Raw genomic sequence first — 13,515 nt, 5'->3', positions numbered from 1 at the left:
AAGATTTTTTTGTGGAATGAGAAATGAGGTATATGCCGATGCTCCACAATCGATTAAAGATCTTTAAGATGGAATTCGTGAAGTTTTTGGGGACATACTCCCACAAATGTGCGAATTGGTCATGGAAAATTTTATAAAAAGCATATAGTGCTGCAACCGTAGCCGTGGCGGGCATTTTATACTCGTTTTTCCTAATCATAAGATGAAGTCTCTTATTGAAATACTCTTTAATTAAAAGGAACAGTATCCTAGTAACTATAAAATCATAGATATACCTACTCTTTTCGGACAGCAATCTGCTGAGATAATACACTCACCGGCAAAAAAACTTGGCCACCTAAAATTTTGCTAAAATTTGTTGACCAATAACTTTTGTAATTTTTTATCAATTCCAATTGTTTCTACGCCAAATTGAAGATATTTTCTTTGGTATTGAAACAAACTCCAGAAAATTTTCCCGGAAAAGTTGATAGCTTATTTATACAGGTTGAGAAAAAAACATGTATTTGTAGTCTGATTTCTCAATACCTTGTGGAACAGTTCAGGAAATTTGTGGAGTATATGCTCAGTTGATTACAAAGACCACCTTTTCTCCATTTTTCAGTTTTTATTTCACATTGATATCTTGATTTCTTTCACGCTTACACGTATTTAAATGAAAGTCTGAAATTGTTTTAGGAAACAGAATTTAATTGGTAATGTTTTAATGTTCAACACAAATTTGAAACGAAAAGAAGAAATAATGGGCACTTTTCAATATTTCGTATGCCTATCTCTAGCAGAAATAATTGCATGCAATCGCCGAGACATCGAATCGATGAGAATAATGGGAGGATTAATGCGATCTTGGGAAATTGCCTTGAATTGTATCCCAGAGATGTTCAATTGGATTCAGATCCGGGCTACATGCAGGCCATACTAATCGGCGGATATCAACCTCGTCCAAATATTTGTTAACAATATTTGCTACATATGGTCTTGCATTGTCGTGCAATAAAATGAAATAATCTCAAACAAATGGAGCATAGGGATCTACAGCTTCCAGAAGAACGTCTTGTATCTAGTATTTTACGTTGAGCATTTAGAGCTCTCAATAAATAATAATTAAATACGTGCTGCTCTTGATATACCGGCCTGTTCCTTAATAGAGCTTGGCGTGTTCATAAAATTCTTGGCTTTTATTTCAAAGGAAATCAAGAGATCAATGTGACATAAAAACTGAAAGATGGCGAAAATGATGGTCTTTGTAATAAACTTAGCGTAAACCCTACAAATTTCCTAAACTGTTCCATAGGGTACTGAGAAATTAGACGACAAATACATGGTTTGTTCACCCAGTATAGATAAGCTATCAATATTTTCGGAAAATTTTTCTGGAGTTTATTTCAATACCAAAGAATTTATCTCATCATAAGATCAGATTGCTGTTCGAAAAAAGTGGGTATATCGATGATTTTATATTTCAGATAAAATGATGATTTTATAGTTAATAGGATACTGTTTATTTCAATTGAGGGAATTCAATGAATGTTGATTTTATTGTGAAGAAGGCACCTATGGCATTAACGATATCAGTCAAATGGCCGCCACGGCTAAGGCTGCATCACCATATCCTTTTCCTGAAATTTTCTATTACCAATTCCACATTTGCGGCTGTATGTTCTCGATAACTTCACCAATTCCATCTTTAGGGTCTTGAATCGATTGTGGAGCATTGGAATATAGGAACCTCATCGGTGAGTGTAGTTCAAAATGAAAGATGATGACCTTGAAGGGTTGAAAGGACTGAAGCACAGAATTCAAACATTCAACTCTCCCCCCATCAACATTTACAGCAATCACGTAAATCACTCAATCAATTATACTTTATTACAACCCCCTCATGGCATAAACTAATAAGCTATAATAAAAAAGCAGAATTAACGACTTTAAGGCCATAAGTCCCAGCTCGAATACCACCAAAATTTCAATCTTCACTAATTGCCTCCTTCCAACCACTATCTCTCACATATTTAAGAGCCCAACATTTGGCCGGGTGGCCAATCCCTAATGCAATAACTACACTCATTACCGCCCAAATATTCAGCCAAAAGCACCATAATCAATTACCGGCTAAACTGGCGGAAACGCTAAGACCTTGAAAATCTGCCGTTTCGTGAAAGTCGAGTGCAAGGTCGCATGCACAGGTCGCGGTGCCAATGCACGGGTTATTCAACTGTCACATCACAGCTGCTATGGAAACGGCTCGGCACGTAGCTGGCCTCCTTGATCTTGATCCGCATATCGCTTGCTTTATGCTGTTGCCTGTGCCATTTTTCGCGAAATATATGACAAGGAGGAGACTGGAACAGTTAGGCCAAAGAGAAGACTCTGCGAGAATGATAATAACGTCCTATTACAACAAAGGTATTTCCTGGTGGTCCAAAAAAATTATTGCGGTTTCGGGTTTCGGGGAAACCCGCTATGGAGTTGTCTCCTAAATTCTGACGGTCCGCTTTTGGGCCTAAGAATTAAATTGACAATTTATTGCAGTAGAATGTGCAGGACCGCAAGTAATCTTATGCAAATCTGTTTCTGATCAGAGACGGATGATAAAAAAGATAGGTGCAGATATTTTTCTGGTGAATAACTGTTGTACGGGATTCGGTGGAATGCTTGATGATGGTACGTTTATCAAATGGGATCTATTGTAATTTTACAAGGTACTAAAACAGTCAGAATCTGACTGTCAGATGTGCAGATATGTATTCATTTATTTAGATGTGAGATATACATGAGTCATAGTGAATTTCGGTTCAGATGAAGAATTCTATTAGAAATTTGAGTTTAAAGCCATGAAATTGGAGAGGTGAGTATACCTTATATGATGGTTTTTCCAATAAGAGCCAAGAGGTTTTATTTCGAAAAAATTTCCAGCTGTCGGGAAAATTGATGTTGATTTGCTGTGAATTCTGAAGTTCATAAAGTCTTTCAAAATTAATTTTGAAAATTAGATAAGTCTTTGCCGTAAGTTAATTATTTTGAAAGAGCAAAACATTGACTTTTGTTGAATGATACATAATAACGAAGGGTTTTCTTATAATAGATTTCAGTTTGATAAAAAAAGGAATATATTTTAAGATGATTCAATTGATGTTTATTTCATTGTGAAGAGGAAGGTAAGACCTAAGCGATGGAAAACGATATCAGCCAAATAAACCTTATTCACGTGGCCCCAAACAATCAAGTCTGAAGGTGTTAAATCACAAGATTTCGAGGACCCATTGTAACACATCTTCGAGAAACCCCAGGAAACTTTTCTTGCATATTTGCGATTGTTTCGCTGCTTGTGTGGCATGTAGCGTCGTCTTGTTGAAAATAAAGGTCGTCCACATCAATATCAATTCTGGCCATAAAAAAATCATCAATCATTTCTGGGTAACGCAATCCTATCACTGCAACAGTTGCACCAGCCTCATTTTCGAATAAGTAAGGTCCAATAATATAATAAACAACAGAATCGAAGAATTAAATGCCAGGTCAAAAAAAAAAAAAAAAAACACACATTTCAGTTCTTGAAGAATTCTTCCAATGAATATACTGTATACTCTAAGAGGATCTGCTTCACACGATTCTTAAACTTCTTCTCTGATAATTGCTTAATTGATTCAGACAGCTTATTGTAGATTTTTGGACCCCAGAAGTCAACACCCTGCTGGGAAAATTTCCCTCTGTGGAAAGGAATGCGGAGCTGATCTCTTCCTCTTATTGAAAAGATAATATAGGCCATTGGATGGAAAATGGGCCAGATTTTTATGAACATAAGTAGAGCATTCAAGAATATATACTGCTGGTATGGTTAGAATCCCCAACTTTTGGAAAGGAACCCTGCAGCTATCTGACTGTTTGAGATTCATGATTATCCTAATAGCTTTTTTTTTGGAGAATCAGGAGGTCATGGACTAGTGGTGAGGTACCCCATAGGAGTATTTTATATGTTGCCACAGAATGGAAGTTCTGTAATATGTAATCAGAGCTGCGTGCCTTGGAGATATTTTATTCATTGTTTATATTGAAAATATGGATACTGACAGCTTCTTCTTCATCTCCTCAATATGTGGCTCCGATGACAAAACTCCGTCCACAGTTATTCCGAGGAGATCGATAGTGTTCTCCTTCTTACTTCTTATCTGTAATTGTTGAGTCTTGGATTCGTTGATGGATAGACAGTTGGAGTGGAACCATTGACCTGAAGTCGAGTGCACATATCTCTCCAACAGCTGTAGCTGCTCAACACTAATATCCCTCATAAAAAAGGAGGTGTCATCTGCAAAGAGAAGGGTTCTTGATGTTCTTTTGGATGTCTCCATACTTAAGTTGAGATCATTCATGTAAATAATAAAGAGCAAAGGTCCAAGAATTGAGCCCTGTGGAACCTCCGCTGATATGCTCTTTATATCCGAGAGGAGATCATTCCATTGTACTTGCTGTTCTCTGTTTGATAGGAAAGAGCGATCAACTTCGAAGCTGTACCATCCAAACCATAGTACCGCCTCTAACCATGATTTACCGTATCAAAAGCTTTTGTTAGGTCTTTGGAGAGTATTTGTGAGATCGATTTTTCACCCATAACTTCGATAATTAGGTGCATCAGCTCAAGGAGTATTGTTGATGTCGATTTGACGTTTCTGAATCCATGCTGTTGGTTGCTCAAAATTTCATTGCTATCATGTATTTAAGAAGTATCGTTTTTATAATCTCTTCGAAAATTTTTGATATGACAGGTGAAATGGATATAGGTCGATAGTTTGATGGGTCAGATTCTTCTCTTATGTATTAGTATGATTTTTGCTTTTTTTAGTTCATAAGGAGAGAAACCTTTAGCCAGATATTTATTGAAAATCACACCACCAGCCCAAAAAACGCATCAATCATTGACATATTGAAGATGGAGAGGATTTTTAACAATCGTTCATAGATTTTATGAGCCCCAAATGCGACAAATCTGCTTAATAACGTAGCCTCTGAACTGAAAATGGGTATCCCCATTGAAGATGATTTTTCGATGATAATCCGTATTATTTTGATGCACTTCAAGAACGCAAGAACGGTGGCTATAAAAACAAGCAGAATTGTCGCCTATGAGGGAAGTGAAAATCATCTTGTACGTGCCGAGATACCATAACATCCAAAAAGAGCCACTGTATGGTGTGCAATAGGTAGTAAATATGAGGTGATTGGCCCGTACTTCTTTGAAAATGGAAAATGCGTCACTCAAACATCAATTCGCATCGCTATAGCCATTTGATTACCGATATTTTTACCTGAAATAAATTTTATGGAATTGGAAAGAAGGGATGTGGTTCCAGCAAGATGGTGCAACAAGCCACAAAACCGAACCCGTTTTGGCTTTATTGCAAGAAAAATTCCCAGGACGCGTAATCTCTCCTTTCGGCGATGTGAATTGGCCATCAAGATCTTGTGATTTATCGCCTTTTGATTTTTTTGTGTGATGCGAAGGATCGTGTATAAGCCGATAATCTCCAGACTATTGACAATAACATCCGTTATTGGCAAGATATTGCCCGAAATGTGCAGGCGAGTCATCGAAAATTACCTCGCAAGAATCGAATCCTGTAAGAAACCACGCGGAGGACATTTAAATGATGTTGTAATCCACACAAAATGACAAAGTTCAATCTTTATATTGAAATGAGAAATTGATCGATATTCTGAATGAAATTGTGTTTTAGTTATGTTTACTTTTGAAACCACAAAATGAATAACCCTTTGCTTCTATTATTATTAGTTTTATGATCAATCCATAGGAGCTAGTTCTGTAAGATGTCTAAAATACTGGTGTGTTCACTGATTAGATTTTGTTTAAGATAATTCTAGCGACTCGCTTGGCATGGGTCCCTTTTCTCTTTTCTTCCTTAAAGTGGCGCTATACATTGTACAGGGTGGGCAAATTTCGATGTTTTAGCACTACAACTTTTGAACCAGAGGAGATAGACAAAATCTGATACCCACTTCTCGATCTCTTTTTCTGAGAAACTAAAAAGGGTAGTTTTCGTTTTTGGCCACCTTCTTTTGTTTTCGAGTTATAAGCGAAAATTGGAAAAATGGCGAAATCGAAAAACAGTTATATCTCCGCTAATACTCATGATAGAGCTCTGAAATTAAAACATTATACAGGCTTTTTTTTACGTAGAATCCAGTGGCGTGCTCGTATTTTCAAAAGGGTTTTTAATTACGAAGCTATGACCCAAAGTTATGTTTTTTTAAATGAGAACACTAGATTTTTGTGCCATTTTCTGAAAGCTTAATTTTTCCTGATTTCAAAAATATATAACATCGTATGATTCGGATCAATATAAATAATAGAAAATGGCCAAAAACCTCTTTTCACCTAAGAGTCTCAATATTTCTATGGTTTCAACTGTTGATGAACACAGAAAAATTGAGCTTTCTATAACAAGAGCATTGTCCTTCCGTCAATCTGATTATTTCTATGCTTTTCACTTATTTCTACAAAATTCGAATCTAGATATGTTTTATAAATTTTTTATCTAAAAATTGATTTGGAAATAACGGAGAAACCACAAGATCGAATTTTTCAATCGAAAGAGTTGTAATGAGATGCATGTATCAGGAGATTATTTACATAGGTCTCCAGAATCAATACGCACAAGTACCAATCCATTTTAAACAGCATATGAAACAATGCATATCTGATTGAACTCAACATTTTAATTACGAAGGGACAAACAAGAAATAATATTTTACCTAATAATGACAACAATTGCACAATGCACAGTCGTCACCTCTTCTCGATATTTCAATAGATGAATATTTGAAACTGTGTTCAAGCTACCTAGGAACCTTTTTCCAAGTTCGTTTATCTTTTCGAAACTATTTGTATAAAATAAATATAGATTCGAATTTTGTAGAAATAAGTGAAAAGCATAGAAATAATCAGATTGACGGAAGGACACTGCTCTTGTTATAGGAAGGCTCATCAACAGTTGAAACCATAGAAATATTGAGACTCTTAAGGAAAAAAAGGTTTTTGACCATTTTCTGTTATTCATTTTGATACGAATCATACGATGTTATATATTTTTGAAATCAGGAAAAATTAAGCTTTCAAAAAATGGCACAAAAATCTAGTGTTCTCATTTAAAAAAACATAACTTTGGGTCATAGCTTCGTAATTAAAAACCCTTTTGAAAATACGAGCACGCCACTGGATTCTACGTAAAAAAGTGCCTGTATAATGTTTTAATTTCAGAGCTCTATCATCAGTATTAGCGGAGATATAAATGTTTTTCGATATCGCCATTTTTCCAATTTTCGCTTATAACTCGAAAACAAAAGGAGGTGGCCAAAAATGAATACTACCCTTGTTAGTTTCTCAGAAAAAGAGATCGAGAAGTGGGTATCAGATTTTGTCTATCTCCTCTGGTTCAAAAGTTGTAGTGCTAAAACATCGAAATTTGCCCACCCTGTACAATCAATGTCATCAATTTGAAATTTTCATTTGTTGTGTCAAAAGTTGATCGACTTTTGATTTAACCTTAAAATGACATTGAAAGAAAATGAAAAGCCAGAAGAAAAGATGTGGAAATCAAGTGAAAAGGGACCAATATCATCAAAACACATCTTACTTATATTAAGATGATCAAAAATACTGGTGTTTTCAATAACTTTTAAGATATTAAGATAATTCTGGCGACTCGGCTCGTCATGGTTTCCTTCTCCCATTTCTTCTTTAAGGTAGTGCTATTCAAAGAATTAACCAATCAACGGTATCATTTCAAAATTTTTATTTGTTATGTCAAAAGTTTTTGGATTTAGTTTGAAAATCCCAGGAGGCAAACTGTCCGATATAACTTTGAAGTTTATGATACACTATAGAATATTTTTCTGCTAAAGTTGAATTTTTGTTCCTATATAAGTTTCTGAACAACTCTGTACTCTTATCAGTCAAAAATGTAGCCTGATGAAGCCACAGTGTGGCGAAACAATTGATGCTAACTTAAGACAAAGGCGTATACAGAAAGGATAATGGGAGAAATAAGAATTTTTTTCATAGAAATAAATGAGTGTTCGTATTGTGCCTGCATGTACATGATATAGCAAAAATATCAAACTCGTTCTCTGTATATGCCACTGGTTCAAGAAAATAATGCTTATAAAAGGGCTTGACATAACCATAATCATATTTATTATAAATTATATATTTAACCATATAGAAAAACAAAAAAAAACAAATGCATTTGATTTTATTTACATATTATAAAAAAAGTCTTCTGTTTTTCTTGCATCCATTTTATTTTGTTTAGCGATGAAACGCACTTCTGGTTGAATGGCTACGTCAACAAATAAAACTGCCGCATTTGGAGTGAAGCTAATCCTCAAGTGTATGTCGAAACACCGTTACATCCAGAAAAACTGACTGTTTGGTGCGCTTTATGGGCTGGTGAAATCATTTGTCCGTACTTCTTCAAAAACGATTATGGACAGAACGTTACAGTCAATGGTGATAGGTATAGAGCCATGATTACTAACTTTTTCATTCCTGAATTGAACAACCATGATGTCCAGAAGCTGTTGTTCCATCAAGACGGCGCAACATGACACACAGCTCGAGCCACAATCGATTTATTGAAAGACACGTTTGGTGACAGCCTAATTTTACGTTTTGGACCTGTGAATTGGCCTCCAAGATCTTGTGATTTAACACCGCTAGACTACTTTCTGTGGGGATATGTAAAGTCATTGGTCTATGCGGAAAAGCCACAAACCCTTGACCATTTGGAAGACAACATTCGCCGTGTTATTGCCGATATACGGCCACAAATGTTGGAAAAAGTCATCGAAAATTGGACGTCCAGATTGGACTACATCCGAGCCAGCCGTGGCGTGTATATGCCAGAAATCATATTTAAAATGTAATGCCACAAGATTATCTTGCGGATAAATAAAATTCATGTCAATCGAATAATCCATCGTTGTTTTATTGCCATTCAAGGTTCTATAGCTCTAAAAAAACACCCTCTATAAGCGCTAATTGTAATCACAGAAAATCAACTCTAATTTCTCCACAACACTCTTGACCACGAATTTAAATGAACGTTCGCTATGAAAGATGTCTAAAATACTGGTGTGTTCACTGATTAGATTTTGTTTAAGATAATTGTGGGGACTCGCTTTGCATGGGTCCCTTTTCTCTTTTCTTACTTAAGGTGGCGCTTTACGAAGAATTGGCCAATCAACGGTATCATTTTCAAATTTCTGTCAAAAGTTGATCGACTTTTGATTTAACCTCTAAACGACATTGACAGAAAAACGACCTGAGCGCCATTAGAAACGATGCGGAAATCAAGTGAAAAGGGACCAATACCGAATCAAAAGATATCTTACTTATATGGAACCGCTTATATCATAATATTTCTGCTTAAACTACCTTTTTGTATGTGACACACACACACCCCATACTTCTGAAATATTCAGCAATCATAACCAGAATATTAGAATATTCCCACAAAGGCCTCCAAACCGCCAAACGCTCGACGGCAGAATTATTATTAAATGCTCCGAAATCATCCCACGTATCAGATTGGGATCTTGAAAAATTCGCGCCGGACATCTTCATTCTATGTCATTTTGACGTAATATAAATCTTTCTCTCTTTGGGCGCGTTCCGAATTTCCATACGATTCGTCCTGAAAAATTCTTAACGGGACCGGTGAGAATTCGCGGATAAGATTTATTTTTAGAGGCGGACCCAGAGCGGTCTCAGCGTGTCGCATTAGCCATTCTGGTCGTAAATCAACGGGTCGATTTACATGATTGATCGCCACTTAAATCACTTGTACAAATAACTCCGTTGATAGTTAATTGAACGCGTTTAATTAGTGGTTGTTATGTCTTAGTTGGTAAAGATATGAAGCTAACGATGAGGACTTGCGTATTGGACGTAATTGTGGTTGAAACTGGTTGAAGAAACTGGTATTAAAGGGTATTAAGAGGTTTCGGATGCTGTATATATATTCTTTTGAGAAAGAGCAATACAAAATATTAATTTCAAACAATCAAGCATATGTGTCGATGAATCTCAGTATTAGCAGAGGAAATGTAACGGGGCATCATACATTTTAACGTATGATACAAGAGAACAGATAAAAACCTCAGCAAAAACTCTGTCTCCCCGTATCGGTGTAGTGACTAGTTTGTGTAAACGTTTACAGAATAAGCTGACATAATTTATATTGAAGGACTTCCTCTTCAACCTAAACAAAATTTTCTTCATCCTCTATTTTCGGTTGATGACTCTATAATTTCCAATTGGATCCTAAAACAAACAAAAAAAGAAGCAGAAAAGAAGTACTAAATATTAGTTTTCATTATATCGATTTGAAGTTAACTACCCATTCTAAAAAAGAAGCTGAAACTGAATGGATAGCTTGGAAACCATCATGAAATTTATAAATCGGACAATCATTCACCAAGTGGTCAATGGTCTCTTCTACACCACACTCACATAGTGGGCTATCAATAGAATGCCATTTGAAGAGGGTACTATTACAACGACCATGACCAGTTCTAAGTCGATTTAAAATACACCAAATTTTCCTAGGAAGATTGAAACCTAGAACTTTTTCTGAAGGATCAACGATAAGACTTTTGTTGAAGACGTTAGAAGAAGTCCATCCCGAACGCCAAATTTCCTTGTCGCTTTCATTGGATTCAAGGAAGGTTTCTGAAGTATACTAAACTAAGATAAGAATAATTCACACACGTATTTTTGAAAAATGTGACTCACAAGTAGACAGGGCGCAGTTTGGTTCCAGGAACGACTATGGCACTCGTGAGGCTCTTTTCTCGTTGAATGTCCTGACTCGGAGGTGTAGAGTCATGAATGTGAACGTGTGTACCTCTTTTATTGATTACCGTAAAGCGTTTGACTGCGTGAAACATGATAAACTTATGGAAGTTCTTTGTAAGACCGGCATTGACAGGGAGGAAATCAACATCATCTCCCAGCTGTATTGGAATCAGTCAGCAGTAGTTAGAATCGAGAATCAAACATCTGAAGCTGCAATTATTAAAAGAGGGGTAAGACAGGGCTGCATCCTGTCTCCATTGCTGTTCAATATTTATTCCGAAGTTATTTTTAGGGAAGCTTTAGAAAAAAGATTAGAAGCCATTTAGGTAAATAGTATCGTAGTGAACAACTCAAGATACGCCGATGATACCGTAGTTCTTGCAGATAATTTAGAGGATCTGCAAATACTGATGAACTATATTGTTAGATGCAGTGAAGAATAAGAATAAAGAACAAAGCTACTTGTTTTTTCAAAAACAAGTATAACTGCGCAAATAAAAATAAACGGGCGTACTATAGAACAGGTGAATTCCCTCAAATATTTGGGCACGAGCATCAACAGCCAATGCGACCCTAAAATAGAAATAAGATCACGTAGGTATTGAGCAAGCCAGAAAGGCCTTTATGAACATCAAATAGTTCTTTAAGAAACCTGAGATAGCACTGGACCTCCGAATGCGAATGGTAAGATGCTATGTGTTTTCCATTTTATTATATGGGTGTGAAGAATGGACTCTCGATCCAACTACAGAGAAGAAACTGCAGGCATTTGAGATGTACCTTTATAGACGCAAGTTGCGGATATCTTGGGTGCAAAAAATGACCAATGAGAGAGTACTTTCCCTAATGCGTAAACCACTTGAGCTCCTTTTCAGTATCAAAGAAAGAAATACCAGATACATAGGGCATGTGATGAGGGGTGCGAAATTTGAGCTTCTTAGGTTGATGATAGAAGGAAAGATACAGGGCAGAAGATCGTTGGGAAGAAGACAAAATTCTTGGCTGAAGGATTTGAGAAGATGGTTTTGATTGCCAGATGGATCGCCAACCTTCGTTAAAAGACGGCGTACTAAGAAGAAGAAGATGTCCAAAACACTTACTCTAGAAAAACCTTTGGAATAAATTGCTGACTTTTGAAGGGACAAGCATTCTTGGATTTTGATGGTATTGGTCCCTTTACACTTGACTTCCACATCGTTTCTGATGACGCTCACGTCGTTTTTCTGTCAATGTCGTTTTTAAGTTGAATCGACAATGAACAATTAGTTGTACAACTTTGCTTCCGTTGTTTTGCAATAGATAGATAGCTATAGAGGTGAGTGGTAGTTGAGATAAATAGATCGTAGATGTCATACAATAAGCTTAGGAATTTGTAAACATAACGCCATCGAAATATTAGTCGATTTTTGTCTGCATCATAAAGTTATTCTCTATTAAACACGTCAGCTTACGAGCCAAATTCTCGTCATTTGCTTGAGGTTTTAAGTTTCTGCTTTAATATGAAGAAATTTGCGGCTGAGGTTCATTGAATGCTCTCAAATACCTATGGTGAGGTCGCTATTAGTGAAAGAATGTGCCAAGAGTCGTTTCAACGCTTCAAGAACGGTAATTTTGACGTCGAAGACCAGCATGGCGAGGGAAGAGATAAGGTTTTCGAAGATGCAGAATTGGAGGCATTACTTAATCAAGACTCTTGTCAAACGCAACAAGAATTAGCAGGATCATTGGGAGTGAGGTAACAAGTTATTTCAAAACGCCTGAAAATTATGGGAATATTTCAGAAACAATGAAACTGGGTGCCGTACGAGTTGAAGCCGAGAGATGTTGAACGGCGTTTGTTTGCTTGTGAACAGCTGCTTGCAAGGCGAAGACGGAAGGATTTCTGCATCGCATTATGAGTGAAGACGGAAAATGGGTTCATTACGATATTCCTAAGCGCAGAAAATCATGGGGATATCTCGGCCATGCTTCCATGTCGACGGCCAAACAGAATATTCACGGTTCCACGGACATGCTCAGTATTTGGTGAGACCAGTTTGGCGTAGTGCATTATGAGTGGTTGAAACCGACCGAAATAATCACAGGCGATCGTTATCGAACGCAATTAATGCGTTTAAGCCAAGCATTGAAAGACAAACGATCGCAATACAACGAGAAACATGATAAAGTGATTTTACAGGATGACAATGCTCGACCCCATGTTGCGAAAGTGGTCAAGACATACTTGAAAACGTTGAAATGGGAAGTCCTTCCCCACCCCCCGTATTCTTCAGACGTTGATCCCTCGGACTATCACTTGAAAAGGGAAAAGGAAACCATGCCTAGATGAGTCGCCAGAATTATCTAAAACAGAATCCAATCAGTGAATACACCAGTGTTGTAAGGTGCGTTTCCTCAGACAGTTTCCTCCGACCGCCACGTTTCGAGGACTTTATCTAACCAATCACAAAAGCGTAGTTCCGCCCACCATGGGCTACAGTGGCGATAACTTCAGTTGTTCTTGAGAGACGCACACGGTTCCAATTTTTCATATCGCTAACTTATCCCAATAGATCAAAATTTTTCAGCAGTCATCCTATTGTCCGTCGAGAAGGTGGTTGACGACGACCCAAAAGTGCTTTAGTTTTGCGAAGTTCGCCATT

Source organism: Harmonia axyridis, chromosome 6, assembly GCF_914767665.1.
Source record: "Harmonia axyridis chromosome 6, icHarAxyr1.1, whole genome shotgun sequence".
Classification (NCBI taxonomy): domain Eukaryota; kingdom Metazoa; phylum Arthropoda; class Insecta; order Coleoptera; family Coccinellidae; genus Harmonia; species Harmonia axyridis.
The sequence above is the reverse complement of the archived record's forward strand: the minus strand, read 5'-3'. Positions refer to the sequence as shown.